We start from the raw sequence: 9,808 nt of genomic DNA on the forward strand, positions 1-9,808 counted from the left end.
TGCCCGCGCACTTACCGGAGCCCCGCGGGGATGGCGCGGCGGAAGGAGCGGGGCCCTCGGGTCGGGGCGAGGGGGCCGCGGCGCGACCCGCTGCGCTGCGCTGCGGGAGCGCGGCTGCTGCAGGGCGGTCGGGCGGCGCGCCGCTGGGCCTCGGCGCCTCCCAGGCCAGCCCCGATCCCACCGCCGCCGCCGCCGCCTGTGCTTGCCGCGCAGGCGCCGGACCTCTGGAGTGAGGCGGGGGGGAGACGAAAGCCCCCCGCCTGCCTGCCTGCCTGCCTTCCCGCAGACAACAAAGGACGCGATGGGGGGGGCGCTTCCTCCCCTCCCCGTCCAAGCCGCGGGGTTGCCGGGAAGGGTCCGTGGGGTGGGGGGACACGCTTCTCTCCCGGGCACATGCGAAGGGAGGGGACGGAGCCGCGCTTGCGAGGGTGTCAGCGAAGCTGCCTCCTTGCACGGAAGCCTCCCGTGCCGCGCGCGGATCGCCCGAGCCTTCCCCGGGCAGCTCGCGCTGACGTGCGGAGCTCCCCCCCCCAAGAGCCGAGCCTTACAACAGCCCTGCAAGGTAGTCCAGCGGCCCCGGGCATCCCACCCGCTTCAGGGTCGAGCCCTCTAGCACTTCTGAGCGCGGCAAGGACCGGACCTCGGGGCTCCAGAGACCCGGAGACCATTTCTTGCCTTCGCTTGCGCGGATCGATTGCAGAACCGATGCCTTTCGAGCAGAGGCGGGATAGCCCTGCGTGTTTTTTACTATAGGAAATACATGTCGTAGCCCTTCACACACGTGTCAGAGTTGCTTACAATAAAATATTAGTCACAGCCTGAAATACCTGGGGTTTGTTAAGACAAGCTAAATCTCCTTCAGCACACCGAGATATTTTCCAAATCAAAGGCCCCAGAAAAAAATCAGGATTTTTGGTAAACAAGGCAGTATGGAAAGGTTAACTTGTATAATCAAATTTTTAATTATTACCTTGGCTGAATCATCAACTCAGATGGGGACTGCATCCAAGAAAGCTGGAGAAGACAGACTTGGAAGGGCAGCCATGAAAGAACTAGAAAAGATCACCCTGTCTAAGGACATTTCACTGGAGGGCAAGGCCAAGATCATCCATATGATTATACTCCTGACCACAATCTATGGGTGTGAAAGCTGGACAGGGAATAACGCCAGCAGGGGGAAAAAACTGGATTTGTGCAAAGCATCCATGGTGCTGGAGGGGAGCTTTGTGAATACCCTGGATGGACAGAAAGAGGAACAGGTGGGTCCCACATCAAGGGAAGCCAGAGCTTTCCCCAGAAGCAAAAGTGGCAGAAATAGGGCTGTCAAACTTTGGATACATCATGAGAAGGCCGGGCTCCGTGGAGAAGACAGCAATGCTATTTATTTATTTATTTAGAATTTTTGTATGCCGTCCCATTCGCATGAGCCCTGGGGCGGCTTCCATTCAATAAATAAACAACCGTACAAATAGTGCACATGAAATCCAGAAGGGAAAGTCAAAGGTGGAAGGAGATCAGCCCAGCTATGGGATGGATGGAATCCATCAAGGAAGCCACAGCCTTGGATTTACACAAGCTGAGCAGGGCTGTCACGGATGGGATGTTTTGGAGGGTGTCCAGACATGCGAACTGGTCATCGTAAGTCGGAGAGAAGGAGACAGCATGTAAAAACAACACACTCCAGACAACGGCTGAAGGGGGTTCAGAATTATCCTGCAGTAGTTCCAGATGTTGTCTTCTCCTTAAAAAATACCCTGTTTGACAGCACCCCCAAATTCTTCTGTTTTAGGAAGAAAGGGCCTGCCTGTGTGTTATTTTAATAGTTACGTGTCTTATGTATCCATTGGATACCTTATCCTTGTAGGTCTCTATCCCATGTATGCAATTTTTTTTTTGCTGGCTATTGTGCTCCAATGACCTTTCTTTCTAGGTCTTAACACTTGCAAATTTCAAATCCTGTCTTTGAACAAGGAACACAAAAGCTCCCATTGTCAAATATTTCGTGCTCCTTCCTAACCTTGTTTAAGCCAAATAGGAGGGGAAAATGGAATTCAACATTTTTCAAAAATTCAACAATTCAAAAATGGAATTTCAGATCTGTGAGAAGTCAGTATTGTATAAGCAGTCATGCAGTCTGCAGTTATTTTATTAAGCTGTCAAGACCACCCTGGCCATCCTCTTCAGAAAGCCAGGAATATATGTGCAAAAATATAAATATTTACACATATTTATAAAGCGCCACCTATCAACACCCATGCTTTCCCACATCATGAAGAAGATGGGAGCCCCAGGACATTTCTGCCCTTCATGTCTGACACTAAAAACAAAACTAAACTAAATTAAAAATAAAAACAAACCATCAATTTTTCAATAGGAGATGAGCAACCTGGAAAGAACTAATTTTGTTTTCTTTTTGATTAGTAAATCCTGAGAAGAGGGATAAAAAGAGCAACGTAATTTCCTGAATTTTACGGAGAGGGAGAGTGGAGAAAGAGATTCATCTAGAAGGAACTCTTTGAAGAGCAACTTTCCCTAATTCCAGAGTTGAACCCAATTAGCTTTGGAATGCTGCATGGCTCTTTTCCACCTCTCCATCCATTCTAAATCCGCCACATTGGTGCTCCGTCATCAAAACTCTCATCTGGTCCCCCTGAAAAGCCTCTTTTTCCCTCAACCTCTTCCTCTTTCTCCACGGCAAGATATATATGATCCTCACACTTTGTGAGGTCTTAAAACTCTGCTCTTTGAGGTGCCTCACATCCATCAGCCCTCTTAGACGCACACATAAAATTCTCTCTCCATCCCATGGCACTTGACTTCATTACTGACCTGATCTGTTTTTTTCAGCCTTCTCAGTGTTAAAGATTTATGGATTGTTGCAAACTGCCCAGAGAGCTTTGGCTACAGAGTGGTATAGAACCAGATTGAATAAATTGATTAATGATGCCTCTAATTCCTTGGATATATCCATGATTCCCCGATGTACAATTTCAGCTCCTTGGCAGAGTCAGCCTATGACTGCTAGACTGCACTGGAGAGCCAAAGGAATTTTTGGAGTCCCAGCCCAGATGTCAGAAAACAGCTCTGTCATTGGAGCTGGGACGCCATGATCCATGTTCCCCCTCCTCCCAGTGGGTACAGGAAGAATCTTGCCAGTTACTTTTCTGCAGGCCCAAAAGCCACCTTGGAGAAGGAGTTTATGGGGTGTTTTGGAGGGGAGGAGATAAGGCTGGTGCTGCGGAGGCGTAACGCTTCCGACCAAGCGCCCTCTCAAGTGCTGCCCTCAGACAGCCAAACCTGAGTTGTTTTGCAGGGGGCAAGGAATGCGCAGGCCCATCATCCTCTGCATTTGGAGCATTTGGGGTGTCCCCATAGGATTGTTATTTCATCATCATCACCATCATCACCGTCACTTTTCTGGGTCTTTCCTAATAAGGATGGAACCCAGTCAGCCAAGGTTTCTCCTCCGAATGGGATGATAGGCAGCAATGAATAAAAGTATTTGTTGTTCAGTCCAAAAGCAATGCCCGACCCTTCACGACCCCATGGACAACATTCCTCCAGGCCCTTCTGTCCTCCACCATCCCCAGGAGTCCACTTAAGCTCACACCAACTGCTTCTGTGACTTCCTTCTCATTAGTCCTTCCTTCTCATTAGGTGGCCAAAGTACTTGAGTTTCATCTTCAGTATCTGTCCTTCCAATGTGCAGTCAGGGTTGATCTCCTCCAGGACTGACCAGTGTGATCTCCTTGCAGTCCAGGGGACTCGCAGGAGTCTCCTCCAGCATCACAATTCAAAGATCTCAGTTCTTTGGCGCTCAGCCTTCCTTATGGTCCAACTTTCACAGCCATGCATTGCAACTGGGAAACCCATAGCCTGGACTATACACACTTTTGTTGGCAGGGTGATGTCTCTGCTTTTTAGCATGCTGCCTAGATTTGCCATTGCTTTCCTCCCCAGGAGCAAGCATCTTTTAATTTCTTGGCTACAGTCACTCATTCTTGGAGCCCAGGAAAGTAAGTCCTAGTTCCCCTTGACTAGTTCAGGGCTCACCTGGAGTCCTGTGTCCAGATGCAAACTAGCTGGAAAGGTTTCAGAGGAGAGCAGCAAGGAAGATCCAGGGACCATGAGGAGAGATTGATAGAACCGGACGTGCTTGGACTTGAGAAGACTCAGGGGAGATGGGCCAGCACTCTATGAGTCCTTGAAAGGCTCTCACCAAGGGGAGGGAGGTATTCAGGATGCAACTGGGCAGGCCTCTGAGAGGGTTGGTCAAACTGGGAGTCCTGCACTGTGCAGGGAGTTGGACCTGATGGTCTTTGGGCCCTTCCAACTCTACTTTTCTGCGATCCCATGAAACCGCACATCCTCGCAGTTCAGCCCACCTGTTGTGGGCTTAGCTGCAGATGGCACAGAATGGAGCTCAGTCGTCCCAGGTGAGAGCTATCCGGTCTCTTTGCTCTTGATTTTTATGCTAGTAGACTCAGGGGCCACTGGGGGAGGAGAGAGTTTCTTCTCGCAAGAGCCATATCCTCACAAGCCCCCTGCCCAAACCCCCTTCCCTTTAGCCCCCCTCCTGGGCGTCCAGGTCAGCCGTGCCTGGTTCACCTGTTTCCCCCTAGCAGCACCCTGTCCTTCCACGCTTCTCCACTCCCTCGATCCTAACCAGGATTGAGTTCATGAACTCAAGTGTTCCTGCCAGCTTCCAATGCCTCCCGATCCTCAGGGACCGAGCCGCGTAGCCTTGTCTCCCATTCCCAGGAAGGGAGTGCCAAGTGCTTGGCAGAGGGGCAGAAGAAATGCAGGGGGTCTCTTGGGGGGCGCCCTCTACCCCACAGCTGCCCCCAGCCCCTTGGAGCTGCTCATCCCCCCATCCTCCCTGGTACCCCAAGACACATCGCATGCACCCGATTCCTCGGGGAGCTGCGGGGCCGTGGAAATCCCATGGTCCTGTCCTAAGTGGGGGGGGGGGGGGCTGGGGGGGGGCAGGCAGGGATCAATCAGCCACGCTTTTGGAGTTGCCTCTCTAGGAACCAGTCCTCCCCGCCTTTCCTTAACCCTCCCCTTGCCTCCCACTGAAAGCCAGAGGGAGGCAAAAGCAGCGCAGAGAGGGGGCGATGCGCCCCCCCCCACCGCCTCCCTTTCCATGCCCCTTCCTCCGCTTTCCCTTCCCTTTCCCAGCTTGCTCGGTGCAAAGCTGGGAAGATGCTGGCGACGAAGAACTTCGTGTGGGCGAGAGTTTCCTGCAGCGCGCTGCCTCGCCAGCATCCCCAGCAGCGAGTTGGACCTCCAGCGCTGCTCAGAAAGGGGCCACTTTCTGGGCTTGCTTCCCTGCATGGACACGGAAGATCGGGAGGGGCAAGGATGAGGTGGGCAGCGGCCCTCCCACCCCCAGGGAGCCCTCCTGGGAAAGGTCAGAGCAAGGACTTGCTTTGCCCCAGAAGGCATCTTGGCCCCCACTCCCGGCATCTTCAGATAAGGAAGAGGGTCTTTTCCCCCCAGCAGCTTCAAAGAGTCGGTATTTCAATAGCTCGCAGAATTTCAATAGCTTAGTGAAAGTCAGTCATGCTGGGAGTGATCAGTGGAAAAAGGAGAAGGGGCGCCCCAGCACCCGTTGGCTGCACACCATAAAGAAAGGAACAGGGATGGGCATGGCAGTCTTGAAGGAAGCAGTGCGAGGCAGAGGGACATGGAGAGTAGTGATACATAGAGAGGCCAAGGGTTGGACACGACCGAACAGTTGAACGGACGTATCGACAGGCAATATGGACTAGAGCAGGGGTCATCAACCTTTAACACTCAAAGAGCCATTTGGACCCATTTCCCACCCAAAAGAAAACACCTGGAGCTGCAAAACCCCTTTGACATCTAAAATGAAGATAACACTGCATATATCATTTTTTACCTTTATGCTATGTATAAAAAACTATAATGTTGTTGCATTTATGAAATCAATGAACTGCTACAGAGAAAATAAATTTGTATTTCTGCATACAACAAAAACATTTTGAACTTCTAAAAAAACCAAGGAAGTAGATCTATATCTTCATTAAGATTTAGCTGCCGCTCTTGTTCAGTCACTAAAAACTGTTATTTTTAATCTCACATTATAAACTAATAGGACTCGTTCCATATATTATGAATAGGAGAACAGCTTCCTGCAGAGTCAAAGTCTGTGCTAAAGGGCTGCATGCATTAAACAGCAAACCCCATAAGTTCGTCAGCAGTAAAAGTAAATGAATCTACCCATGTATCATTAAACGTTTGATTTTCATCAGAAACTTTTCTTCGATTTATCCATGGTTGGCCTATGGGGGGGGGCGGGGGGAGCTCAGTAAATCAGTGCAGGTCGCAGATATAGATGTGTTTAGTGACTGATTAGCAGATAAACAGTCAAGTGCTGTGAATTGTAACAAGTCCCAAGTTCAACTTTTAACATTCAGATGACGGAGATTACACTGGGACAAAGAGAATATTTTCAGCAGCTTTCCTGTAACATGAGAGCCAGCAGGAAGCTTGTTTAGCAGAGGAATGTAGGGATTTACTTAACTAGGAAGGTGCGTTCCTGAGTGGAGCTTCAAGCAGATCAGCGGCTGTGCTGGTGCGTGTTTTGAGTGACGGAGCTGCAGCAGGGGGGTTCAAGAGCCACGTGTGGCTCCAGAGCCACGTGTGTCTCCGGAGCCACGGGTTGCCGACTCCTGGACTAGAGGCTTGATTCTGCTTAAGGCAGCATCCCATGTTCAAGGTTCACAAACTCCACAGTTGAATATTACCATTACATGGAGGTGATATCATTTTTCTCCTTGCCTTTGTGTTATAAAATCAAACCTGCAACATCTTTGCACCTCTTTCTCAGAAAGTACCAGAATTCCAAGACAGGCTTCTGTTTAGTATTATATTCGAGCTGTCCCTTTAAGAGAGGGCTACTACCTTTAGCTGGAAAAGCCTTTGCAGAAGGGGGCTCCCAATTTTATTATTGGGCTAACAGCTAACAAAACTGATAAGGTGGCCAGACAAGTTTTTCTAGCAGCATTGCAATCACCCTCATTTGCATGCCAAGACCCACCATGATCCCTGTGCCTCAGTGATCCTTATGTTAACCTCTTGTACTCAAGGCTAAGTCTCCTCTGCAGAACACTCACTGTGTCCCCCTTACTTTGACATCACCTGATAAGCTGCTAGGTCATGTGACTCAGAACCTATAAAACACTCTGTGTATGTTCTATTTATTTATTTAAAACTTTTACATGCTGTCCCTTATGCATGGCATCTCAGGACGGCTTACAATCATTAAAGCAAAGCACAATAAAACAACCATCTCAATATAATACATAACAATTAACCAGAAAATATTTGTTAAATAAGTTAAATAAAAAGCGACTGTTGAACATTAAATGTTGGTTTTTAAAATAACAATTAAATAAAAAGGTCTTGACCTGGCGCCAAAAAGAATATAGACGCTAAAAGCTTGTAGTTGGCAGTGAAGACCCCTACCTGGTAGCTTGTAGTTGTCATTAAACTGCAGGGGGCCTGGGTGATCTCACCAATGGAAACACTGGAGATCAAGGCGATTTAAAAAACTTCTCTATGGGTCTGCGTACACATTCCCATCATTGGTGAGGCTTCTCTGACAATGCACTAGCACTTCCCACTAAAGGGGAGCTGGGGAGACAGATTCCCACGGCCTTTCCCATCAGAGATCAGAGGTGATGGTGGAGAGTCCTCAGTTGGGCAGCATGCTAGGGGAGGTCCCACCTTCGAGGTCTCCTGGGTATAGAGGGCTGCAGGGGTCTGATCATGCTGAGAAAAGGGTTCTCCCTGCCGCCCCCCACCCCCCAATTTGGTGGTGGTGGTATTCTGCCAGGGTGAGCACACATACTTCTAGCAAGACCAGGTTAACTCTCCATGCCGATCCAGACAAGCAACACTTTGGCTTCTCTGGATTGCGTCAGGATGTCTCAAGCTACCAGTTGCCAGAATGTACACTTGGTTTCACAGGGAGACACATTTCCTTGCAAACCTCAGCAGTTTATTAGATAGAGCCCTCAGGTACCCTCTGGAGAGAAAAACCTTACAAACAGTTCTGCCAGGCTGAGACTGGCTACAGGCTTCCAGAACATGTACAAAGTATTTTATAACTTCTAGTCTGTGTGGTTAAGTGGACTCCAGAGGATGGTGGAGGACAGGAAGGCCTGGAGGAGTGTGGTCCATGGGGTCGCGATGCGTCGGACATGACTTCACAACAACAACAACAACAACCTCCTAGTCATGTACATGGGTACAGAGTTGTCAATGACAGAATAATGACAGTACAATGGCACTCTGATGTTGGCATATACAGAACAATAATGCAAACCAGCCAGCTATGTATGGTACAGCTTGAACGAGTAAATTTCTGAAACTTAAACCGATCTCCATGTATTTAAATATGCAAATGTGAGTGGTTGGGAAACCATTCATGAAAACTGAGCTCAAATTCCTGCACTGATTGGCTACAGCGTGTCAGCCACTCGAGGGGCGTGTTAACTTGATACTTCTTGAGAAAGCTGTGACTTCCTCAAAGGATTCGGTGCCAACATGGTGGTTACAGGATATCTTGTATCACCGGGCGGCAGATTAGTCAGTCTTGGTAATGGGGGGCTTCCTTTTGTTCCCCAAAATTGACTCCAAAAATCATACTGGTTTCATCAAAACATGCCAGGCACCCATTCTTTTCAATAGATTTATGATTTATTTGGACCTCTTTCCCAACAATTGCAGCCAGTAGTTTGGGGTACATCTAGGGATTCAGCGAAAAGAGATTTCTGTACCATGCTGAAAGGCCCTATCCTCTGATGCCCTGCCACGCCACCCCCATCCTTCTTTGGCGAAAAGACTGAAGCATCCTCGCTTTTCCTGTTTCTGAAAAAGAAGGGGGTGCTTGAAGGCCCTGCTGGGCTGATGAAGACTTGGGGCAACTAGTGGCTCTTCAGATGCTGTTGGACTACAGCTGCCTTCATCCGCTATCAGTGGCCAGGCTGGCTGGGGCTGATGGGGACTTTTACAGACACACCTGGAGGGATGCAGATTGTGATTCGGAAGCAAAGCCTATTGAGAACTGCTTTAAGGTAGACCCTTTTGCAGAATTCTGCCAGATTTTCTTGGTATTCTTGCTGTTGTGCTTATAGAATATGGACACTTAAACTTAATTTATGAATTACTTGCCACACCATGAGTTTTGGCCACTACAGGCCCTCTTTTGTTTTTGTGGTAAGGTGCTCCTTTGTGTTCAGGTCCGGCCTCACCAGAATGATGTAGCACTTGGGGAGGAAGATGCAGCCCAGCAGCCCAGTGCTGGAGGCCAAGATGGAGAAGACCTGCACAGCCACCATGTACTTGCCCTTGGTGCTCAGGTAGGTGGGCATGAAGGATGCCCAGACGCTGCAGTAAACCAGCATGCTGAAGGTGATCAGCTTGGCCTCGTTGAAGGCCCCGGGCAGCTTCCTGGCCAGGAAGGCCAGCATGAAGCAGACGGCAGCCAGGAAGCCCATGTAGCCGAGGGCAGCGTAGAACATGGCCACAGAGCCTTCGTTGCACTGCAGGATGATCTGTGTAGGCTGGGAGTGCATGTCAGAGTCAGGGAATGGAGGAGAAATCCCCAGCCAGATGGTGCAGAGGATAACTTGGACACTGGAACAAGAAATAATAATGGAGTTGGCCAATCTCTTCCCCAGCCATCTCCTCACCCTGTTCCCAGGCTTGGTGGCCAGAAAGGCCAGCACCACGGTGATGGTTTTGGCCAGCACAGAAGACACGGCCACTGAGAAGA

General features: G+C 49.6%; 1 protein-coding gene across 1 annotated transcript in view; it reads right to left on the reverse strand.

The window, feature by feature from the left end:
* Positions 1–9,808, reverse strand: part of LOC123023881 (gastrula zinc finger protein XlCGF26.1-like) — a 62,804-nt gene that overhangs the window by 34,677 nt on the left and 18,319 nt on the right. The gene's annotated exons all lie outside the window — the stretch shown is intronic.

The sequence above is a fragment of the Varanus komodoensis genome, unplaced genomic scaffold (genome assembly GCF_004798865.1).
Source record: "Varanus komodoensis strain SLA01 unplaced genomic scaffold, ASM479886v1 scaffold210, whole genome shotgun sequence".
In the NCBI taxonomy this organism is placed as follows: Eukaryota; Metazoa; Chordata; class Lepidosauria; order Squamata; family Varanidae; genus Varanus; species Varanus komodoensis.